This window comes from Condylura cristata, unplaced genomic scaffold (genome assembly GCF_000260355.1).
Source record: "Condylura cristata isolate star-nosed mole 26May11 unplaced genomic scaffold, ConCri1.0 scaffold00007, whole genome shotgun sequence".
NCBI lineage: Eukaryota > Metazoa > Chordata > Mammalia > Eulipotyphla > Talpidae > Condylura > Condylura cristata.
The window spans coordinates 52322161-52328926 of NW_004567108.1; positions in this window are offsets into that span (position 1 = coordinate 52322161).

The window sequence follows — 6766 nt, forward strand, 5'->3', positions numbered from 1 at the left end:
GCTCTTAACATTGTATCTAATTGACTATCAGTTCCCCATACCAAGGGGACACATTGGAAGAGGTATCTTTGGACATACTGAGAAAAGCCTTTTAGACCCCTTTGAAGAGTCCAATCTCATAGTGTCAACTTTCTTTTTCCTCTGAAAATTACAGTATTATTTCTAAGCTTGAGAAGGCAAAAGGAACTAAAGTCTTATGCAATGCTCCATTTTATGAGTCTACTTGACTGGGGCATAGTTGTGTGGGGTAGTATTATTTTGGATGTTCCTGTGAGGTGTTTTGGATGACATGCACATTTAAATGGTCGGTAAAGCATATTATCTTCCCTTGCATGAATGGGCCTTGCCTATCAGTTCAAGGTCTAAACAGAGCAAAAAAGGCTGAGTTAGGGGTAACTACTCCCACTCACTGCCTTTGAGCTGGGACATTAGCTTTTACCAGTTTTCAGACTGAAGCATTAGCTCTTCCTGGGTACAAGCTTACTGCCCCAAGGACTGGAGCTATGCCATCAGCTCTCCTGGGTCTCCAACTTGCTTATTCACTCTACAGATTTGAGACTTTCCTGCCTCCATAATTCCATGAGTCAACTTCTTACAATAAGTCCCTCTTGATATACATGTCCTATTGATTCTCTTTCTCTAGGGAACCCTGACTAATAGTCACACTGGACACAGGGGAGTCACTAGGATACTTCATGTCATTTTTAAATATAATCTGCTCTTAAATCTCTGTACAAAACCAAAACAAGCCCTCAAACCAAACAAAAGGAATGAAAGAAAAACCTGTGATTATAAGCCCTAAAGTCAAGCCACAGGGAGGATATATATGAGATGCTTCTTAAAAATTGTACCAGAAAATTAGCTATAAGGACAAATCACAATATTCTGTCTCCTTTAAATTTGAGGGTAAGTAGTTTTTTAGGATACTAATCACCCAAACTTAATAAATGCCAAGGAATATACTTCCAGTGATAATATATTAAGAATTGAGTATACATCTTGGAAGATATTTTCAAAGTATATTCATAATGTTTAAAATTAAATTTAGATATTTTATTATTTTGTAAAGATTTATTTATGCATACAGAGCTGGGGTACAGGCCAGAGGTGCAGGAGCGGTGAGAGGATTCACCAGACAGAGTGGGGAGCAGAACTGGCAGATCAATGAAGTAAATTGCTGAGGGGAGTAGCAGGCGAGTCAGGAGAGATCTGCCACGTCATGTGGTCACCTCTGGGGTAGGCTAGGATCCAACTTTTGTGGAAGAGGCTTTAGCTTCTTAGTGCTGTGCTTTAACCTGCTGCGCCACCAGGGAGGGTCAATTTAGAATTTTTAAAGAAGAAAGATCATCCCAAGAACTTTTTAAATATTGTTATCTCCACCCCACCACATGGATAGTTTAATATGCATTTTCATCCTAATCTCAAGTATTGACTTTCTAGTAGCATTTTTGTATTTTGATTATAATAACATTTGAAGCACAAGCTGACCTCTGAAGGAAACAATACATCACAGAATTATTACTACTATTATGTTTTACTTTGTCTCACTGTGGTATTAACCTTGATTTACAGAGCTTTCCATGTTCTTTGCACTTTCATCTTGTACTTTCTCCTAAGAACGTTGGATTGAACACAGGTCCTTTTTTGGTTTTGTTTTCCTTTGATCTTTAGCACTTAAAATCATGTCCAGCCTATACTAAAGGATCAAATAAAATTATGAATGAATAATGACAAAATAATGCACCAAAAGAATTCAGTAGGGTCTGTTCAGATCAATGTGCATTACAAAACATGATTGAAATATTCATGAAATTTTGTTGCATTGCTTAAACTTTACAGATAATATTAGGAATAAGGCAAAGTTAAAGGGTTTTAAATATAACTAAAGTAATATAATTTTTAAAAAAGATTTATTTATTTATTCATACAGAACTGGGGTACAGGCCAGAGGCTCAGGGGCAGCGAAAGGCTTCACCAGAGACAGAGCTGGGAGCAGAACAGGCAGATTGACGAAGTACACTGCTGAGGGGAGCAGCGGGCGGGTCAGGAGGGGTCTGCTGGCCATCTGGTCACCTCTGGGGCAGGTGGGGATTGAACTCATGTGGAGGTGGCTTTAGCTTCTTAGTGCTGTGCTTTAACCCACTGCACCACCAGGGAGGGCCAAGTAATATCATTTTTTACTTTGAGAAGTAAATGGAATCACTTAAATAACACTATTTTCTTAAAAAATAGACTCTCACTGTGAACAGAACAACTACAGTTAACTTTTAATTATAAAACATGTCATATTTAAGCATCAGTAGCATAAGAGGATTTTCAGAAATATCAATGCCAATTTTTTAAAAAAGATTTATTTATTTATGCATACAGAACTGGGGTACAGGCCAGAGGTGTGGAGGGTAGTGAGAGGATTCACCAGAGACAGAGTAAGGAGCAGAACAGGAGGTGGACTGAAATACACTGCTGAGGGGAGCAGTGGAGGCTCAGGAGAGGTCTGCATGCCATGTGTCAGCTCCCTGACCAGGGATTGAACTCATGCTGCAGTGGCTTCTGAGAGCTTCATAGTGCTGTACTTTACCCTGCTGCGCCACCAGGGAGAACCCAGTGCCAATTATTTTAAGAGTACTTCTGCATTTTTGTGGCAAGAGAAACAGCAAAAAAAAAAAAAGAAAGAAAGAAAGAAAAGAAAAAGTTTTGAAATTGTGTGGTTCCAGAACAGAGAGAAACAAAACAAAACAAAACAAAACTTTAGAAGCTCATTAAACATTAGAAGTTTCTCTCAATCATTTCTCTCAATCTCTCTCTCTCTTTTTCTCTTTTGTTATACATTCACAGGTTTCCTAAACATGCCTTTTTTACCTGGGAGGAAAAGTAAAGATTTTGCTACTTCATAATTATCCAACAAGTAAAATATGTAAAAAATGTAGATGACTAAAAATATCACTAAAGTACAGACAGTGAAGTTCAATAAATACAGCTGAAAGTTGAGTGTGTCTGACAGATTTTTGAGGTCTGGTATTTTGAAATGGTTTCCTTGAGAAATTTTTTTTTTAACATAGTTCCTGAAAAATAATGAAAAACTTGAATTAAACTTTTCTTACCTATTTATATATTTTAATTCTTGATTATCCAGCTTTTTAGACATGTTTGTCTGCTTCCCAGAATGAAATTCTCTTGTCTTTATTGTTTGTAACTCATTCTTGTTCACTGTGTCTTGCGTAGAGGTATTGTAGTCATAATAACTGTTAGGTTATTTAGTAACTTTATTGAGATGTAATTTACATACCATTACAGTCTCCTCTGTATTTATTTTTAGTCAAATTTTATTGAGTTAGCATTCATTTATAAAGCTATATAATTTGGGACATACAATTTCACACCTGAACATGTGTGTATTGCCAAACACTGGTACTCTCTCCTTTATCCCTTATCTCACCTTCTTTGTCCTCCTCTGGAAACCACAGCATTTTTCAGAGTCTAGAATTATTTTTATTGTATTTTCCTAGATTGTTTATTTAGTTATCTCATTTCCACGCATAACTGAACCCACCTAGTAATTGTCTTTCACTTTCTAACTTATTTCACTGAGCACAATCACTTCAAGTTCCATCCATCTTGTCCTAATAGGCAATATTTCATCTTTTTAAATACGTGAGTATTATTCCACTGTGGGTATGTACCACAGTTTCTTTAGCTAGTCACCATTGATGAGTATTTAAATTGATTCCATGTCTTAGCTCTTGTGAGTAATGCTGCGATGAAGACAGTGATGCAGAAATCTTTTCATATGAGTGTTTTCAGATTCTTTGGATAAATATCTTGAAGTGGTATTGCTAGATAAAATCATATTTCCGTATTTGTGTTTTGAAGGACTCTCCATACCAGTTTCCACAGAGGCTGCACCAATTTGTATTCTCACTTGGAATGAAGGGATGTTCCTTTTTTGTTACACTCTTCAACCACTTTCTGTAATTTTCACTTCCTCAATACTGCTGAACACTCACTCACTCCCTTCCCTATTTGCTCACTCTGTACAAATCAAAGTTGAATAGTGCAGTTTATACTGGCCTCTTCTCTATTGCAACAGAGTCTTGCAGATTAAACTCTGTCCCTACCACATTAACTAGTATCTTCATTTGTTCTTATGTCAATGACTTAAGGTGATCATTGCTGATCTCTTTTATTATGTTTGTTCTGAGGTATTTTACCCTTTTTTGGTGCAGTTGCAAATGGGATTGATCAATGCAAAATCCATTTGTGTTTGCTATGGATACTACAAATTATCAAAGTTAAACACTTACTCTTCCACAGAGGTGGGGAGATAGCACCTCATCTACTGGTAGAGGCTGCAACAAATAGTAAATTCTTTTGGAAGATTTGAGACATCTCAGGCACACACTTTAAAGGTGGGTTGGATTGTTTTAGCCATAATGACCTTGAACTGTTGAAACACTGCTTAAGTGTTTCCAGAACCAGTTTTAAGCCTCATCAGGAAGAAGGCTTATGAGACTGTTTAGAGTTTGTTCAAGGAAAACAACACAAAAACTCTTTGAATACTTCAAAAATCTCTTTTTTCCCTCTTTAAATTTCATTATTGCAGATCTTCAATACAATGGGATCAAGTTAAATTATCTGTGCCCAACAAATCTTAATATGTAATATAAATTTAATATAGTTCTACCAACTTCTACTGATTAAGCATTATGTTAAACTGATAATATAACATTTAGAATTGAGAGAAAGTAGATGTGAACTGGTACTAATATATTGATTTCTAATACTGGTACCGTTGCCCAAGAGTCGTTGCTTATAGTTCAGGTTATTTCATGTTATAAACAAAAAAACAGGTCTAAAAATGGAGTCCTGTATGTTAAGCCTTACACCACCAAACCGATTTAACTTAATTACAGCTTTGACTGTTCCAGAAATAGAATCTTGAACCAGTCATTCAGGAATTATCTGATCATTACTAGTCAGCAAATGTGCCTAAGGACCATTACCATCCACAAAAGGGAAGTGCCTTCTCCACAGTCCGTATACTTCTGTGCTAGGGCAACTTGCTTGCTCTTTCTCCCTTATAAAAATCTTTCATTTTGTGTGAAAACTTGGAGTCCCTTTCTATGTGCTACATTTGAGGCAAACCTATTCATAAGTCTTTGAATAAAGTCAGTAAGATCTTTAAAATATACTCAGGTGGATTTTACTTGTTAACCTGTATATATTCCTGAAAAGTCACTACAGCCATTCCTAGAGTGACTCTAACATCCCCTGAAACAACCAGAGAGAACTTAACCCTTTACTTTGAGTTTGTCTTTGTCACCTGTGGAATGTTTAGTCTTCTGTCTTACCTTTCTGACATCAGAGGGACATGTCTTCTTTATTTCACTAACCCTGAAAGCTAATAAAAGTTTCTTTATGGAAAGTAGATTACCCCCAGAGCCCTCCCTGGTGGCGCAGTGGGTTAAAACTGCTAAGGCCACTTCAGTATGAGTTCGACCCCCAGCCCTGGAGGTGACCCACATGGTACAGCAGACCTTTCCTGACCCACTCACTGCTCCCCTGAGCAGCATACTTCATCAGTCAGTCTGTTCTGCTCCCCACTGTGTCTCTGGTGAATTCTCTCACCGCCCCTGCATCTCTGTTCTGTAAGCATAAATAAATAAACCTTAAAAAAAAATGACAGTACATTACCCCCTATACTCAAAGAGGGAAGTTTTAAGAAGCATAAAGTAAATACTACCAGTCAAACTGAAGAGGCTTATTAAGTCAGGAGGTTCTTTCCTTCACTCATGTTTTTAGTCTTATCCTAGTCAAGGACAAAATAATATATGTATAAATTAAGTTCTTTAAAGTCATTTTTTGAATATTTGATCCACTCACTGAATCAGGTAGTTTATTGCTGAATATAGTTCTTCAACTCTCTGTCCATTTTCTAGTTTATAAATAAAAAATGTAAGATCTTTTGACAACTCAAATAATTTCTTACAATTTAATGGAGCCTTCTTTATGATATAGCTATTTCTATAGTTGTGTAGCCAAAGATGATATTTTTAAACTCTCTCTATAGAAAGAGTTATGATGTTATGATGTAAAACATCAAACATTTGCTTATAAGCATGTCAGTAAGAGGTAGGCAAGGCATGAGTAGGGGCAAGGGACAAAAAGGATACCTCTGTACCCTTCTCTTAATCTTCCTGTGGGCCTAAAACAGCCTTTAACAATATCATCTATAGGGTCCTCTCTGGTGGCCCAATGGGTTTAAGCACAGCACTATGAAGCTAGGAAGCTATCTGCAGTCACTGTGAATGTGTGATCCCCAACAGGCAGGTGATACACATGATGTGGCAGACCTGCCCCTTTCTCTCCTTCATGGTGTATTTCACTACATATGTCTGTTCTGTTTCCCACTCTGTCTCTAGTGAATACTCTCATCCCCTGCACCTCTGATCTATACCCCAGTTCTTGCATACATACATAAATAAATCTTAAAAAAAATTTAAATATATAGTTTATAAAAAAGAAAAAGAAAAAGGTCTTTGTTATTCATATTCTGATAGGAGAGGTAAAAGAAATGGGAAGGAGATCTGGGAGTCTTTGTTTATACTCATTGACAATAGCTCTCTTCACCATAAGATGGTTAAGAATAATCTGCTTTATAGAATGGAATGGTAGCTGCCCGGAGCTGGAGGGGGTAAGGGAAATGGAGCTATTTTGGTCAAAGGGTACCGACTTTCAGTAGCAAGAGCAATAGGTTCTAGAAATCTAA